Below are 19,297 nucleotides of genomic sequence, written 5' to 3'. Positions count from 1 at the left end.
ATCTCAGAGATTATTACGAGGAAACCAAACATACGTCCAGGGCTTAGGACTATGCCGAGCACTTAGCAAGCACTCAGTAAAGGGAAGCAGTCAACCATGGACCTCATGACAATCAAAGAGAGTTACCAAAAAAAATTACCGTCATCAGTGATGCTAATACTAAGTAAAGAAGAGAAGTTTGCAAATGATTCTTCTGCTGTAAACCGGAACGGACTCAAGTTATCCCCAAGACAATGCTGTTCTCAGTCCTCTGCATCCTGATGAGCCAGACTGAGTGGAAGAGATGGGGGATGTGTTCCCGGCTAACAATTACAGCAATCACCGAGAACACCAAACTCTGTTCTTGTTCTTTTTCTCACATCAGCACAATCAAAACATTCATGGTATTCCAATCACAATTTGATGGGAAAAGCCAAATTCTTTTATATCTCAATGAAAGAGGCATTATGTCCTTTGAGGACACAACTGCAGAGTGTTTTCTCTTTCAGAGAGCAGGAGAGGTAAAAGGCAGGGCTTCTTCCTCTTTCTTCTGTGGCACTGTGGAATCTTTAATCAGGGCGAGGGGTGGCCGGGGGGGTGGGGGGGGGTGTTGTTCCTGCTGACTACACTGCTTGATATTTGCCACCAGGGAAGCCTGTTTAAGTGCCAGTGACAGGTAATTCATTCCACGTCAAGGGAAGACATGCAGAGAAAGCCCAGGTCATCCCACTCTTAACATTTCAAGATCTTCAGATCACTCACCCAGTTCTACCCCATTCCCAACACTAAGGTCACCAGAAGGTTCTATTTCTCAAAGTAAAAAAAAAAAAAAAATTTTTTAAAGGCAAATATGACTCCATGGGAAACAGATGGAGAAATAGTGGAAACAGTGTCAGACTTTATTTTTGGGGGCTCCAAAATCACTGCAGATGGTGATTGCAGCCATGAAATTAAAAGACACTTAATCCTTGGAAGAAAAGTTATGACCAACCTAGATAGCATATTCAAAAGCAGAGACATTACTTTGCTGACTAAGGTCCCTCTAGTCAAGGCTATGGTTTTTCCTGTGGTCATGTATGGATGTGAGAGTTGGACTGTGAAGAAGGCTGAGCGCCAAGGAATTGATGCGTTTGAACTGTGGTGTTGGAGAAGATTCTTGAGAGTCCCTTGGACTGCAAGGAGATCCAACCAGTCCATTCTAAAGGAGATCAGCCCTGGGGTTTCTTTGGAAGGAATGATGCTAAAGCTGAAACTCCAGTACTTTGGCCACCTCATGCAAAGAGTTGACTCATTGCAAAAGACTTTGATGCTGGGAGGGATTGGGGGCAGGAGGAGAAGGGGACAACCGAAGATGAGATGGCTGGATGGCATCACTGACTCAATGGACATGAGTCTGAGTGAACTCCGGGAGTTGGTGATGGACAGGGAGGCCTGGTGTGCTGTGATTCATGGGGTCACAAAGAGTCAGACACGATTGAGCGACTGAACTGAACTGATGGCAAATGTTAGCCTTTGTTAAATCTGGGTGGTGGAAACTAGAATGCCTATTTTTCTTATAACCTATTATGTTTTGAAATAGTTCATCATTAGTAACTTTTTTTTTTAAATTTTAAAATCTTTAATTCTTACATGCGTTCCCAAACATGAACTCCCCTCCCACCTCCCTCCCCATAACATCTCTCTGGGTCATCCCCATGCACCAGCCCCAAGCATGCTGTATCCTGCGTCAGACATAGACTGGCGATTCGATTCTTACATGATAGTATACATGTTAGAATGCCATTCTCCCAAATCATCCCACCCTCTCCGTCTCCCTCTGAGTCCAAAAGTCCGTTATACACATCTGTGTCTTTTTTGCTGTCTTGCATACAGGGTCGTCATTGCCATCTTTCTAAATTCCATATATATATGTGTTAGTATACTGTATTGGTGTTTTTCTTTCTGGCTTACTTCACTCTGTATAATCGGCTCCAGTTTCATCCATCTCATCAGAACTGATTCAAACCACTGCTGGGCATACACACCGAGGAAACCAGAATTGAAAGAGACACATTTACCCCAATGTTCATCACAGCACTGTTTATAATAGCCAGGACATGGAAACAACCTAGATGTCCATCAGCAGATGAATGGATAAGAAAGTTGTGGTACATATACACAATGGAGTATTACTCAGCCGTTAAAAAGAATTCATTAGTAACTTTTTAAATGGATTAACTTATCTCTTCTACTCCTGATGGGCATTTGGGCGGTTTCCAGTTTGAGCTACTGTGAATGGTGCTACTTCTGGGAACATTCTTGGTATGTGCTACTTCTAGGAACATTTCCTGACTCAGGAAATATGCAGAAGCATTCCTGCTGAGTGCAGGCTGTGGAGTGGAATGGCTGGATCCCAGGGTACATACACGCATGGCGTTAGTTAAGACAACCAAACACAAGCCTTAATGGCAGAAGTCCTCCAAGGTTCCCGACCTTCTTCAATAGGAAAATTCCACGGAGTTGGCTTGTGGGGGGTCTTCCCGGGGCAACTGCCCCTGTGGCCTCTGAATCCATTCCCTTTTCCTCTCTGCTTCCCCTCAACTCACTCTGGTCGCACATATTTATTGAGCGCCTACTGTCTGCCAGGTTCCCTTTTTAGGAACCTCATTCCTAAAGGAAATCTTCAACTCCCAGAATCCTGAGAGTATGACTTAAGACAGTTGGTATATTGAGAGTTTCTCAATTATTCATTGTACATATTAATACTTATCTTACCTGGTTAACTACTCACTTTATCTTCTTCCAAAAATATCTGTAAAACTCAAATTGGTGGGTCCAGGCACACACATCAGTGCTATAGTTCCTACTCAATTTCTTTCCCATTATATACACACACTTTCTCATTTTACATATCTACTTTCCAGTTCTCTTACTGTCATTCTTTCCTGAAAGCTTTTACATTTCTTAATAACCCATCCAATACAGACCATCTCAGCACTGCTGACTTTTTGGGCCACACAATTCCTTGATGGAGGGGGCTGTTCCATACACTGTAGGATGCCCTGCAGCATCCCAGACCTCTCCCCACTAGATGCCAATAGCATCCTACTCCCCATCCAACTGTGAGAACTAAATTACGACTCAGCCATAAAACACATTTTGAGTCACTTCTAATGAGGAGGATGAACCTAGAGCCTGTTATACAGAGTGAAGTAAGTCAGAAAGAGAAAAACAAACAGTATATTAACACATATATATGGAATCTAAAGGATGGTACTTATGAACCTATTTACAGGGCAGCAATAGAGATACAGACATAGAGAAGAGACTGTAGACACAGTAGGGGGAAAGAGAGAGTCGGATGAGTAGAGAGAGTGGCATTGAAACATATACATTACCATATGTAAAACAGACAGCCAGTGGGAATTTGCTGTAGGACTCAGGGAGCTCAAACCCGGTGCTCTGAGACAACTAGAGGGATGGGATGGAGTGGGAGGTGGGAGGGAGTTTCAAGAGGGAGGGGCCATATGTATGTATGGCTGAGTCATGTTGATGTATGACAGAAACCAACACAATATCATAAAGCAATTACCCTCCAATTGAAAAACAAATAAATTTTTAAAAGAGATAAAACAAATAAAAAAATGGTCTCCACATTCATGAAGCCCCAAACTAGACAAAGCTTGGGGGCCTATGAAAGGACCATACGACACCTGCGCCTATGAGAAAGACTGTAACTCTATATCACAATGGTCAGATGCAGAGTCAGGAACCACTTCCGCACCAGACATATGAAGAAGGAAAGACAGGCAATCAGAGTCACCCACAACAGAGGACTTAGCTTACGGGCAGAGCATCATTCTTCTCAGCCAAGTTGTACTGGGAAAGCCATCTTTTCTAGACAAACATACAACAAATCCCATCCAATGTCACCAGATAACTTCTTTCAAATATCACTGTTAACTCCATATTTTAAGATTTGTTCTTGAACTTCTGGTCATGTCTTCAAAATAAATGCTGTTCTACTATGTTAAGTAATTTATGAAATAAGCAACTTTTCAGAGTCATACATAAGCCAGTTAAACAAGGCTACACTGCAAATTATAACATCTATGATTCCTTTTAACAGAAAGAGTCTTCACATGCATCCTTTCCAGAGTCACAGCAACAACATGAATGGTTTGGCATCTGTGATAAGCCTCACCCTAAAAAGAGAAACTATAGGGGGCGGTGGATGCGGTTGCCCATCTATGTATTTTCTGTTCAACTGAGACACTTCTAGTTGAGTTACAGCACTCCCTTACATCCAGGGAGAAAAGGACTTTACTTGACCTATTTCTAGTCACACCATCTCCATAGCAACTGTCTTGGGTTTAAGTTGAAACAGCTGTACCAGACAGCCAGCAACCAATTACAATGTAAATAGGATCCGTGTGAGTACTGACATCCCCTTGAGACATGGACTTCAGAGGGCAAAGACATCTTTTCCCACCTCTCCCTAGGGACATAGCCAGACTTGTAGTAACAGCTTAAAGAAAAGAAAAGGGGGAAGACAGCGAAGGTGCCTTTATTTTTGCCAGAAGTGGTAAATTATGCTTCTTATACACACACAGCCCAGAATAAAGTAGGCACAAGAAAAAGACAATGCACTGTGTTAACACGCACATTCAAGTGCAAAAATGTCAAGTTCACAACTTTACAACTGTTCTCTTAAAAATTCAATGCATTTAGACAAGCAAATTAAAAAGATGGATTTTTTTGAAACGTAGTATAAACATGACAGTTACCCCTATAAAAACAGCCTGGGAGAATTTTTCAACGGGCACCAGCGAACAATAAGAAATCGCAGATCTGTTTGAATTCATGAAGTATAAATAAAACTGGATGAGAATCAAATGCAACTGAAGGAATCAAGTGGAATAGGAAGCACACAATGAGTAAAATCTCTTTCTTCAGCACCCAATACAAATGTAGAGAATTGAGAAGTAGGCTTGAATAAAGAGTAAAAACAAATTCATCATGAAAATAGATAGGGAGTCAGATCTGACAACTTATTTCAAATTAAATCCTAAATCAGGTACCTTGACTACTTAATAGAATATGTGAGAGAGAAAAATGCATGCTTTTTCACAGAGCACAAATGTTTATGAAACTTAAGGCCGATCTGAAAATGTTCAACATTTTTGCTCCAGTTCTTAGTGAAATTCCTCATTATAGAATTCACTGCCTTCCTGAAGTATCGGTTTATACACTCTGAACATTTTTTACACGTCCTTAAGAGAGCAGCAGAAATCCTAGAGAGTCACTTGTTAAAGATAATGTATAAAAAATGCATAAAGTATCGTTAGCATCCAAGAACCCTTTAAAAGTGAGGTAGTTGACTCATTCTCCATTGAGACCTGAAGAAATATGGGGAAAGTAGATTTGGGGCTTTTTATTAAAAATTGTTTATTGAAGTATAGTTTATTTACAATATTGTATTCATTTCAGGTGTATAATATATACTCCACTGAAGATTACTACAGAACAATGGCTATATTTCACTGTGCCATACGCCATATCCTTGTTCCTTATCTATTTAGTTTCCAGGAGTTTGTATCTTTTAATCCCCTACCCCTATCTCACCTCTCCTCCCTTTTCTCTCTCCACTGGTAATCACCAGATTGTTCTCTACATAGGTGAGTTTGTTTCTGTTTTGTTATATGTATCTGTTTTATTTTTTAGATTCTACATATAAGTGATAACATAGAGTATTTGTCTTTCTCTGACTTATTTAACTCTCTAGGTCTGGGATCTGAGGCTTTTTTTAAAAAAGAATTCTGAAAACAAGAGAAATAATTTTTTTATTTTTTTAAGTAAGTTTTTATTTCTTTAGGCAAAGAAGCTTTTATTACAACTCTTTACAAAAAGGCTCCATTTAAGCTCCTTAAATTGCTACTGGCTTACCTACAAGCCTTTCTCAATGTCTAAAACAGGGAAATTACAGAACATCTGAATGACATTTGATTGGTTCTGTACTTTGTTTTCATGGCTTACAAGTTCTGAGGCTTCTGAGAAAAAAGGTCAAACAGAAGACAAAAAACAGAAAAGGCACCTAAGAAGCTCTCCCAGCCTGGCCGCATGCTTAACACAGGCAGGCTTACAATGCCGCCAGGTTTTAAAGGTGAAAGGATAGGGAGGCTAACTGTTTAAATTCCCTCATTTTAAGGATGGAAAAATAAGCCCTGAAATGTGGCAGGTAGTGGCAGAGCTAGGGAAAGAAGCCACAGCCACAGATATTCAATTTATAAGTCTGTTCTACTACCCAGGCTTTTCCAAAAGCTGTTTCCAGAGTCTTCCACAAGATGTTAATAGCTATGGGGGGGAGAAGGGGGCGGGGCGGCAGGGGGCGGGTGGAAGGAAGTTCCACAATCAAAGCAGTCCACCTACCCTTTAAACTGCTTACATAACAGTCACGGTTAAGTTCTGAGTAACGGGAGATGGTCTTTGAGCCAAGGGCTTGGTAGGTTCCAATCCTGACTACTGACTACTTATTAGCTCTGTGACAGTGGGCAAGGTACTAAACCTTTCTGAGTTTGGTTTTCTCAATCAGCAAAATCAGCCTAGTAAGAGAACGTATCTAACAGGCTTACTAAAGTGCAGATTTAGCATAAGCATTCAGAAAACAAGCATGTATAAGCGTTGGTACAAGAGAGCTGAAGAACTCTTTCACAATGCTATTCATTCATTCATTCATTTATACATTCAGGAAACATTTGATGAGTACCTGCCCTATGCAGCCCTATGAGAGGCCTGAGGGGTGGAGAAGTCAAGCACAGTCTAGGGGTGAAGACAGACAAATAAGCAGATTAATTCAAGGCTGTACTAAGTGCTGTGGCCAAGAGGGGCTTGATGAGCCATGGGAGCCCAAGGATGGGCACCTGACTAAAGTCAGGGGGTGTCACTCTGCAAATGCGTCCCACAGGAGGGGAGAAGGAGGAGCAAGTGAGGCAGGATGGGTGTGAGAAGGATGTTCCACAGGACAGGCTGCCCTTATTACATGTCCACTTCACTTGATCTCCCTATACTGTAAGAGTACTTCACTTAATCCAGAAAAGCTGAACATCAACTTTCTCTGTGAAATAAAATACACCAAAGATATTCAGAACCTTAGACTTGGAAAGAAGCCCAGAGGACACCTGCTTTCAACCCATGCCCAACTAAAGACATCCTCTCTACAGTGTCCCTAGGATGAATATGTAAGACAGGATGAACAACAGTCCTCATTTAACCAGGACAGTCCAGACATATACTTGTTATTCTGGCATACTTAAAAGCAACCCATTTTATTCTCAAAAATATCCCAATGTGGACCTTAAATTACAATGGTCACTCTACTCATAGATGATCCCCCATCTTAGCTTCAACAATTTAAGGGACAGACATCACCTCCCTGCAGGTACACACTCAAGCTCAGATCATTCTAACAGACAGAGCTCTTCATCAACAGTGCAAGAGAAATGCCTCCCAGAGCCCTTCCATCTGCTGGCACTGATCAGGCTCCAAGGATCACGTGGAGCAAGTTAAATTCCCTTTGGATCACCTTGCAGACATGTGTAGAATAATCATAATTCTTTCACCTCTTAGTCTTCTCTAGGTTCAATCGCGTATTCACCCTTCCCCCGGCTCTATGATCTCAAGTGAAGGGAATCACAGCCTCCCTAGTTGCTCAGGCCAGTACCCAGGAGTCCTGCTTGATTCTTCACTCCCCTTTGCGCCCTCTTCTCTCAGATGTCCAACACCAGACCCTTCTCAGCATCTCTCCTCCTGCCAGTCTGCTCCACAGCCTCATCATGTCACACCTGGCCTACGACAAAACATGCAGAGGCCAAAGTGCTCTCTCTAAAATGTTAACTAGAGGGGACTTCCTCAGTGGTCTGGTGGTTAATAATCCACCTTCCGCTTCAAGGGACACGGGTTTGATCCCTGATTGGGGAACGAAGATCCTACATGCCGCAGGGCAACTACAGAAAGCCCATGTGCTACAACAAATACCCAGCATGGGCAAAATAAAATAAAATTTTAAAAGATGTTAACTAGATCCAGTGGCTTCCAGCTGTATTAAAGAAGAAACCCAAACTTCTCTGAGGCTCACAAAGTCTAGGTCATCCACCTGCTGCTACTTCTCCAACCTAAGTCTAGCTCCTATCCCAGTTTCCCCTGTTCATCACTCCCTCATTACTGGTCATGCTGGGTCCTACTCACCAGCTAGGTTTCAGCTCAGGTGTCAGTTCCTTAGCGAGGCCATCCCACACCCCACACATAAAGAGCCCAAGAAGCCTAATCGTACAATATGCGACCACTCTCTCCCCCATTACTCTGTTTTATTTTATTCACAGGCCATTAGCATAGTCAGTTACAAGCTCACTTGTGTAGAGTGTGTTTCTCCCTGGAGCTGTAACTCCCAGGAGAGTGAGGACTTACATCCACAGTACTTGGAACACTGCCTGGTACATAGTATAAATGGGATAAACATTTATTTAACAAATAAGTTCATCTGTTCCTGAGGCTTCCATGGTTTCCAAACCCCTCCCCACCACAGGTGACCCTCTTCTGGATAAATACCGATTAAAAATTAAGTGTTTCAACAGGACATACTTTTATAGAGAGGGGGAATCAGCCCTTGTCTTAGGGGTTTTGCAAAAGGGTCTCTGACAGGAAAGGTACTAGGCTGGTGGTCAGGTGGCGCTAGTGGTAAAGGACCCACCTGCCAATGCAGGAGACACAGGAGATGTGGGTTCAATCCCTGCATCAGGAAGATCCCCCGGAACAGGAAATGGCAACCCACTCCAGTATTCTTGCCTGCAAAATTCCATGGACAGAGGAGCCTGGTGGGCTAAGTCTGGGGAGTCGCAAAGAGTCAGACACAACTGAACACACACATAGGTACACTTAGGTGCCCCCCTTAAACATTTCCAAGAACTGAGACAAGCTATTTCCCCTCCTGGGCAATGGTTGCCTCATCTATAAGAGGAAAGTTTTTCACCAGATGATTCTGAAAGTTTCATCCATTCTAAATCCTCTTTTTTTGCATAAGTGTTTCCTAAAGCTGCATACCCCCTGGGCAGAACTCCCTACTTGACAGTCTTTATATTTGTCTCACTGCAGAGGTTTACAGCACAAATGCCAACACCTGGGAGGTAGGAGATGAGGGAATCATCTTTATTTCCTAATCCAAGTCAGACCTCAAAAGACCCATGACTTGAAAAGACATTTAAGAACCTCTTAAACAGATATTTGAAATCTGAGCCTTTGGGAGCCCACCATGCCTCACTAACACTCATTCTGATCAGGGGCCTTGTTTTAGAGCTGGTTGGAATAAAATACTGTGCCCTGTTATCCTACTTTATTGGATTCTCACCTTCCAGGGTTATCGATTGCTTCCTGAGTCTACACCACATACTGACTCCCAGGACAGGCAGACAACCAGCCTTTTCAAAACCAGACATAGAACACAGTTGTCTGACCATGTTCTCTTCTTATCCAATCAGCCAACCCTGAATCGCACTTCCTGAAAAACTCAGTTTCTGTGAACTCACCTTCACCCTGTTTATCGAATCAGCATTCTCCTGCCAAGAAAAACCTGCCTTTCCAACATGAGACAGGTCATACCAGGTCTGAGCCCCACAGCTCTCAAAAATGAATGCTCCTGTAGAGGATACTCAAACGGCATTCTTTCAGTTTTTGGCAAATAGTTATTAAGTCCTTATTAAGTGACAGGTATTATGCTCGGGGGATGGTGAATAATACGGAAACAGCTTCACCCACCATTACAGGATGATTCAGGTAAAGAAAAGGGCATTCAACAAATACCTACACAAATAATGACGAGTGAGATAAATAATGTGAAAGGAAGGCATAAGAAGCCGTAAGAACAAATAAATGGAAGCATCTCAATCTGGAATGTTGGACAACAGACGGGCATTTCAAATGGACTGCCCAGAGTAAGCATAGCTGAAACCTGACCATGCAAAGCTGGATATGGATAATCAAAGCAGCAGGACATGGTAGGCACTCCACCAGAGCTTTGTCCTAGTTGATCCCAAGATGAGTTCTTCCTCACCTGAAAGGCTTCCCTAAAATGCCTTTTCCTCACACAGGCATTCCCTGATCAACCTAACAAATTCAACTTTGCAGGCATCTCTCCCCACTCCTCACCACTTCTCTTCATCACAGCACTGCTGAGGTACTGCCACTTCAGGATGGGATGGACTTCATATACTCTTACTCCTTTTGATAAAGTTTAAACAGATGATATATGTGTTTTCATTCTTGTTTTTAAAAAATCATAATTCAGAAAAAAAAACCCACCTAATATTGGTTTGAATTCAATGTTACTGCATTCCTTAGACTTTGAGTAGTTAAAAGACAGGGAAGGTATCTTTCATCCTAGTATTCCCAGGAAGAGTACACTACCTAGGAGACAGCAGGACATTTCTGATGGCTTGCTAAACAAACAGGCTACATTTAAATCCAGAAAGGAAATCTTCAAACAGAGGGAGCTAAGCTCATTTCTTCTATAAGTCAAAAAACAGACCCCACTGATGGATGGCAGACAATCAAGGAGGCATGAATTCAAATAAATGTCACTATATACACCCAAAAGAACTGAAAGCACAGACGAAGTCAGACACTTGTACACCAACGTTCCATGGCAGCATTATTCATAATAGCCAAAAGCTGAAAACAAACCAAATGTCGACTGACAGATAAAATAAAATGTGGTATACGGAAACAGTGGACTATTAGTCAGTTTTAAAAAGGGAATAGAATTCTTTTTTCACTGATTTACAATGTTGTATTAATTTCTGCTGTACAACAAACTGATTTAGTTGTACATATAAATACATTTTTTAAAAATACTCTTTTCTATTATGGTTTATCCCAGAATACTGAATATAGTTCCCTGTGCTATACAGAAGGCCTTTGTTGTTTATCCAGGATTGAAATTCTGATACGTGGTACAACATGAATGAATCTTGAACACGTCATGCTAAGTGAAATAAGCCAGTCATAGAAGGACAAATATCGTAAGATTCCTTCTATGAGGCACTTAGAACAGACTAATTGATGCAGACACGAAGTAGAATCAAGGTTTACCAGGGGCTAGGGAAGGGGAAACAGGAAATGATTGTTTAATGGTACAGAGTTTCTGTTTGGGATGGCAAACAAGCCCTTTAAGTGCATAGTGGTGATAAGGGTTGTACAACATTGGGAATGTACATAACTTTAATGAATTATCCCTTTAAAAATAGTTTAAATGGTAAATTTTATGTTATGTATATTTTATCTCACTTTCCTACTGAAAAAGATGTACCACTTGTATATTCCTCTAGCCAAGGACTCCAAGATAATCCAAGAAGATTTATCCCATGACAGCAAATCCTTTGAAAATATCACTGTAATTTGGTACAATGCTATATATGGAAATGCCAATTCTTAAGAATGGGCCAAAGTAAAGCAAAGGAAATTTAACTAAATTTTCAATTAGGCCAGGCAAAGAGACAGTCTACCTGAAGAAACCAGAGCAACATTTACTAAAAGGCTCTTTATGTGCCAGACATTATACTACTATGTGGTTCTATGAACATTATTTCATTTGATCTTTACAATAATCTACGAGGTAGGCTCAATGGACATGAGTTTAGTGAAGGACAGGGAAGCCTGGCATGCTGCAGTCTATGGGCTCACAAAGAGTCAGACATGACTTAGCGACTGATAACAACAACTAGGTAGGCATTAATATCCCTATAAGAAGTTGATTAAACAAGTAAAATGAGATAAACCATACTGAAAAAGGATATTTTAAAAAATATTGTATACACATATCTGAATCAATTTACAGCAGAAATTAACACAAGATTGTAAATAACTATAATTTTTAAAAAGGTAAAATTATAGTTAGGATGAAGAAAAAATAATTAAGATGCTACGCTAGCATGAAAAGGATGAACAAACAGAGCTACAAAATCACTACTACCACTAGACAAGGCAAAACTGCTGATTTGTACTTAACCAGGTTACTAGGTTAACTGCCTCAGAAAAAAAAGAGTCAACATCCTCCAGAGTATTATAACAGGATCCAGAGACCCAAAAGTGAAAGGAAAAGAACAGGTGCAAACCCCAAGATGACCCAGATGTTGGAATTATTGGACAAAGAACAAAACAGCTATTATAACTATCAGCTATGATGTAAAGGTGAATGCTCTTAAAATGAATAAAAAGCTAGGCATTCCTTCTCAGCAGAGAAACAGGACCTATTTTTTTAAAAGGAAACTTTAGAATGGGCAAAATACAGTATCTGAAATTCACTGGGTAGGCTCAAGAGCAGAATGAAAATGACAGAGAAAACAGGAAGCTTGAAGACATATCACTAGAATACTAGATTGTATCACTATTATACTATCTAAAAACAGAAAAAAAATTTTTTTTAGTAAACAAAGTCTATGGAACCTCTTCAATAATAAAAAGTCTAACACTAAAGCGCCAGTATCCCAAAATGAGCGGAGAAATTGGTGTTGAAAAAATATTTGGAATAACGGCTGGACACTCCACAAAATATGGTTAAAGACATAAATTTACAGACACAAGAATCCCAACAAACCCCAAACAGGATAATCTCTAAGAAAACAATGTCCAAAAGCATTATAATCAAACTGCTAAAGATAAAAGATTTTTTAAATACCTTGAAAGAAGTCAGTAAAACAAATGCCATAATACATATGAGAGATTAGTGGTTCAAATGTCTATTATTAGAACCGCATGAACAGAAAAGAGTGAGACAATATTTTAAAGTCACGAAAGCAAAGAAGTGTCAACCCAGGACTTTGTATCCAGTGAAAACATCCTTCAAGAATAAAGGTAAAATAAACACATTGCAGATGAACAAAAAGTAAGAGAATTCATCACCATAAGACTTGCTCTAAAAGAAATGCTAAAGGAAGTTTTTTCAGCTGAAGGGAAATATGGAATTTAGGAATAAAGGAAGAACAACAAAATAGTTTGGGTAAATAGAATAGATTATTTTCTCCTTTAAATTATAAAAAAATATGTATGAGTGTTACAAGCAAAATTCTGGGGTTTCTTTCCCATTTATGAAGATGTACTTACTATATATAACTATAATATAGGGAGTCAGGTAAAGGAACCTACATGGTAATAAGGCTTCTATAGTAGGTCTTAAATGTTAACTCTGTAGTAAACTGTGAGGAGTTAGGTGCGTATATTCTAATTCTTAGAGCAACTTTAATTTCATACTTAAAAAATTAAACTTTAATTTTACACTTCAGTTCAGTTCAGTCTCTCAGTCGTGTCCAATTCTTTGTGACCCCATGAATCACAGCAAGCCAGGCCTCCCGGTCCATCACCAACTCCCAGAGTTCACTCAGATTCACGTCCATCGAATCAGTGATGCCATCCAGCCATAAAGATACTTAAATTATCTTTCAGTAATGAAGCAAAATATATTTGAAGACTAAAAAAAGTAACACCAAAGATACAGCCAAAAGCTAACAGAAATTAAAATGAAATACACATACTAATGTATACAGCATAAAATATATACATATATTTTAAAATAACTACATTAAGTATATATAGTATAAATATACACACATACATACATTTACTCAAAAGTGAAGTTAAGAGACATGGAAGACTGAGTGACAAAGTCTAACCAGCATCTAACGGGAGTCCCATAGGAAAGAATGGGAAAAAAGGCAATATTCAAAAAGATCATGGTTAAGAATAATTCAGATATGATTTAAAAACACTTGTCCTCAGATTCAGGAAACTCAATGAAACTGAAGTAGAAAAATTGAAAGAAACCAATGGAGAAGGCATTGGCAACCCACTCCAGCACTCTTGCCTGGCAAATCCCATGGATGGAGGAGCCTAGTAGGTTGCAGTCCGTGGGGTCACTAAGAGTCGAACACGACTGAGCGACTTCCCTTTCACTTTTCACTTTCATACATTGGAGAAGGAAGTGGCAACCCACTCCAGTGTTCTTGCCTGGAGAATCCCAGAGATGGGTAAGCCTAGTGGGCTGCCATCTATGGGGTCACACAGAATCGGACACGACTGAAGCAACTTAGCAGCAGCAGAAGCAGCAACACCTAGGCATATCACAGTGAAACTGTAGAATAGCAAAGACAGGAGATTGTTTTAAAAGTGGACCAAACTCAATGACCTCAGAAGAACAGCCATAGAAGTTCCTGGTGGCTGATGTTTTAACAGCAATGACAAAAATGAGAAGACAGTGAATTAAACCCTACACTGTACTGGGAGGAAATAACTGCCAACTGGAAATTTTTACTTAGTTCAACTATCTTTCAGTGTAAGTGTTAGTCGCTCAGTCGTGCCCGACTCTTTGTGACCTCATGGACTGCAGCCACCAGGCTCCTCTGTCCATGATATTTTCCAGGCAAGGATACTGGAGTGGGTTGCCATTTCCATCTTTCAGTAATGAAACAAAATATATTTGAACACAATTAATTTAAAAAATATTTACCAAAAGATCTCCTTTCAGCAGAAGAGACTTTTTTTTAATTTGAAAAAAGAAGAAAAAGGAAAAGCAGTCTTCGTAATTCTGAATCCTTAATGAAATTGGCTTTCAGTTGAAAAGACAGTCTCAAAATAGCTTCTCATCCTCCTTTTTCAAGGACACTTACTCAGCAATTTGTTTCCTGAAACTGTTAACAATTTTGAAAGTATTAAACCACAAACAAATAGATGATCGTTATTTCTCAGGTTCCCACCAAGAGGAATTGTTTTTTCCCATCTCACTGCTATTCCACTATATTAGTGACCCAAGTATAAAAATGAAACATACTCTTTAGAAAGTATATATTTTAAATACCATCCTTTTAAGGTATTTTAAGTTATATAGAGTAAAAAAACAAAAACAACAACAAAAGCTAGCCTTAATCCCTTCTAGGATTTGATATCTATAGTTTTTAAGACACTGTTTTAAATGAAACATCCAAGTAATAACCACAAGTAGGTAAATTTCTACACACACATATACTCTGTTTCTCACCGTTAAATTTACCATTTATCTCTACAAGAAAACCCTGAGAGCTAGATGGATGCTTTGCCTCTAAATGTTACACATTAAAAAACAAACCCAAGAGGACAGCGGCATCAGCACAGATTGTGAATCTCTCCAAGTCGATGCGTAGAACCAGGCACAGCAATTAGATAACCACTAGTAAAACACCAAAATCCTAAGCACAACAGGCACAGCCAATCTATGTGACAAGGTACCTTTACCAAACCAGAATACAAACAGGCAAAGGAAGACTGCCAACAGCCACACAACCTGCACGGTTGTTACAGCTGGACCGGAGAAAACAGAAGAAAGCAACAAGTCATCAGAGCTGTGATGAGGAAAATCCCAAAGCAGCCAGTGGGCATCAGTGGAAAGCAGAGAATTATGAAAACGGGAATGGATTCTGCCCACTGTGGTGTAAGTGCGTGTTAGGGACCCATGGTGAGAAAGTACAAAGGCCACTGAACAGTCTTGCCCCGAGAATTCTTGACACTGATCTGCTAGGGTTCCCTTCCAGAACAGAGTCCCTCACCAAGGAGAAAAGTTGAGAGAATAAAACCAAACTCTAGGAAACAAGGGACAAGAGAGAAAAGGAAGAGAAGGAGTGGAAGGGAAGAGGTACAGGAAATTCTGAGGAAACAGGAGGTCATATTTTTGAGGCCCATGTGAGCATAACTGAAGATAAGAGTTCTTCAAGTGACAGAAGCTACCCTGGACCACGCCTCCTTCTAAAGGGTACGTGATGCTCAAAACGCCATGTCAAAATGAGGTCAAGGGCATTAAGAAAATGACTCATGAGAGAATAAAATAAAATGGCATCAGCAAACTCAGATGAGTAGATAAATCAAGAAATAACTAAATCAAAAGAAAAGGCCACTTCAGAAATGAACACAAGAATACCTAAGAGACAAAGAAGATGTAAAGGAAGAAAAAAATTAATTAAAAAAAAAGATAGAAACGATTCAAAAGAAGTGATAAACTCTGAAAATGAATCTTACAAACAGATATATTAAGAGTTCCTAAAGAAGAAAACAAAGAATGTTTAAGAATGTTTAAATACATAGGTTCATGACATTAAAAAAAAAAAATCTGTGAGTATACAAATCTACATTTGTGATAAAATGAGATAGAACTAAATACACACATACCAATGAGTACATATAAAACTAGTAAAACCAGATGAAGGTAAGTGGGTTGTGTCAATTGTCAACTTCCTGCTTGTGAAACTGTTCTATGGTTATGTAAGATGCTAGCACTGGAGGAATCCAGGGGAAGGGTGTATGGGATATCTGTACTTCTTACAACCGCATGTAAATTTACAATATTCTTTAAATGTTTAATTAAAAAAAAAGAAATCGAATCGGTTATTTCTAGAGAGTACTAAGGGATCACTTCTTTATTTTAAAACCTAGTGAAGAATCAAGCATTTACTCTATCTTGTATGAACAGTATCAATGGTTAAGAAAATAGCAGATGAGGGAACCACCTCTTTATAAAGTCTCAATTAATTTAAAAGAAACGATTATATTCTCAACATCTTTCAGTGAACTAACCCCAATGAACTCATGGATCTAGACACTAACATTAACAGCATTAACAGCAGGTAACATTATAAAAAGAGAGAGAGGAAGATATTATGGGCCTTGTGGAGTAAGAACGTGTCACTATCTGAGGTCTTGCAGTGGGGTCCAAACGTGAGCCTGGTTAGGTCTATGGATCCAGACACCACTGGCAAGGAATGCACAGGACAGAGAGACGAGCTTAGGTGCAACATGAGAGGGCAATCCAGGAAAAAACCCTGGATTCTTTCACAGACAAATTGTTGGGGGGTGGGGTGGGGAGGGAGCAGCAGACAGGGCCAGGGGCTGGGGAGGAGCAGGATAATGGAAGAGAAATCCATAGATTATAACAGTCTTAACTAAGTCAAAAAAAAAATCTTAAAAGACACAAATTTGCTTTAAGTGGGCAGGACTAAATATTGGCAGTCTTGAGGATACATGCCTGCTGATAATACTCTAAAGAAATGCAGAGAAGTATCTAAAAAGTATCTTAAAGTATCAAGAAGTATCTTAAAAAGCAAGATAGGGACTTCCTTGGTGGTGCAGTGGTCAATACTCCAATGCAGGGGGCACATGTTCGATCCCTAGTCATGGAACTAAGATCCCACCTACTGCATGGTACTGCCAAACAACAACAAAAAAAAACTATTTTAAAAAAAAGCAAGATAGTGGCTACTTCAGGCACAGAGTAGGTGGTGTTCAGGATGTGGCACATGGTTGGGGTTGCTAGGGCAGGTGGCGAAATTCTAATTCCTGACTTAAGACAAGGTTACAGTGATGTTCATTTTAGAGTGACATAATAAAATGACACGCTTGATCTGTGTGATCCGTATTGGATTTTTCTTTTACAATGAAAAGGCTTTTTCTGAAAATGAAAAGTTATAGCCCTAGTGTTTCCTATCATGAGAGAGCATTTATGACATTTAAAATAATTAATTTCATTACATTATTTTAAAGAATTATATGAAACATAAAATAATCACATGATCATAAATATCTAAAACAACTGCATGAAAGTAAATAATCCTATAAAATAATTAATTTAAAATATACATAAGAGTAAACCACATTAATAAATTCCAGCCAGCCAGTGAAACCTGGGGAAGGTTCTGAGGCCTATTTTTTATGTTAAAAAGGAGATTAACAAGTGCTACTGGGTTTTAGGGGCTTCCCTGGTGGCTCAGCTGGTAAAGAATCTGCCTGCAATGTGGGAGACCTGAGTTTGATTCCTGGGTTGGAAAGATCCCCTGAAGAAGGGAACTAAGAATACACTCCAGAATTCTGGCCTAGATAATTCCATGGACTGTATTGTCCATGGGGTCGAAAAGAGTTGGACACGACTGAGCAACTTTCACTTTCATTGAGTTTTCATAACAAGAAAACACTCAGATGAGACTTTCTTCTCAATCAGGCCTTACAAGAGCCCTGAGCCTGAGACTACATGATCTTATGTTTGGCCATGTGCCACCTTGATTCATCTGCTTCACGTAGTCACCTAGTGGCCCATCTTCTCTCCTACACTCTTGGAAACACCAGGTTAAAAATAGGTCTAGTGCATGAGGGTATGCCAAGACCTAAGAGGAGACAGAAAAAACAAAAACTTAGCTCCCTCAAATCACTGACAGGTTCATTTCACTCATTCCAGCCCTTTCTAATCATGCTTAAAAGGTTTACTTTTCCATTAAGAGCACTTAAGTGAGTGCCCAACACTATGGCCGGGTAACAGCTGCTTCTGCTCGTCCTGGTTACTCGCACACACCCTTCACTGTGGATTTAACAGGGCACCGGCAGAGCCTAGTAATGATCAGCCTCTATGCCTAAAGTGCTCAGAGCTTCTCCACTGACAAGACGCCTTGTATCTGAAAGTGCAAAATACAAAACTAAGTGCCCTCCCCCATCGGAACTCCCTATCACAAAACAAGACCTCAGAGCCTGAGCTGTTCACTCATCAACACTAAGCCAATCTGACCTCAAACCCCTTTAAGGGGGGGGGGGGGGGGGAGGCAGGGTATATCAGATAACATAACAGACTTGCAATGTAAACTTGTGAGGAAAACTGAGATTCAGATGGAACTTGGCCATGTTTTTTAAAACATTGGGACTTCCCTGGTGGTCCCCTGGTTAAGGCTCGGCTCTCAATGCAGGGGGCATGGGTTAGATCCCTAGTTAGGGAACTAAGATCCCAAATACTGCAAGGCAGCAGGACAAAAAATAAAATAAAACAGAGTAATATGAAATACACACATAAAGGAAACCTGATTCTCCTATAAAATGGCTTGAGAGCAAGTTTGGTTTTACCTCATCTTTCCCCCTCACTCCCCCAGGTTTTCTACATGAGCCAAGCGAGGACGGTTAGCTCACAAGAGAGAACGGTGACGCCAACACATAAAGATGAGATTCAGGCAGGAGTTGAAAGGGAACCTGTATAAGAAAGGAAGATTAGTGCTGAAGTCCTGTCTTCCAAGTCGGGGTCTTATTCAGTCTCCCTGGGGTCAGTTGACCCCGTTTCCTTTCTTTCGCACCACCTTCTGCTGCTTCTGCAACCTCAGCCCTGTTTTGTGAACCCTCCGCTTTCCAGCTTACCTCCCCTCCCCTCCTTCCCTTGTACATTTTCTGCCATCTCATGAGGCAGATGAGTAAATATATACTCAAATATACACAGACGGTAAAGAATACGCCTGCAAAGCAGGAG

General features: G+C 40.2%; 1 protein-coding gene across 2 annotated transcripts in view; it reads right to left on the bottom strand.

The window, feature by feature from the left end:
- The window catches only part of SUMF1 (sulfatase modifying factor 1), a 98,958-nt gene that overhangs the window by 61,945 nt on the left and 17,716 nt on the right, over positions 1-19,297 (bottom strand). The window lies entirely within an intron of this gene.

The sequence above is a fragment of the Ovis canadensis genome, chromosome 19 (assembly GCF_042477335.2).
Source record: "Ovis canadensis isolate MfBH-ARS-UI-01 breed Bighorn chromosome 19, ARS-UI_OviCan_v2, whole genome shotgun sequence".
In the NCBI taxonomy this organism is placed as follows: domain Eukaryota; kingdom Metazoa; phylum Chordata; class Mammalia; order Artiodactyla; family Bovidae; genus Ovis; species Ovis canadensis.
The sequence above is the reverse complement of the archived record's forward strand: the minus strand, read 5'-3'. Positions and strand labels throughout refer to the sequence as shown.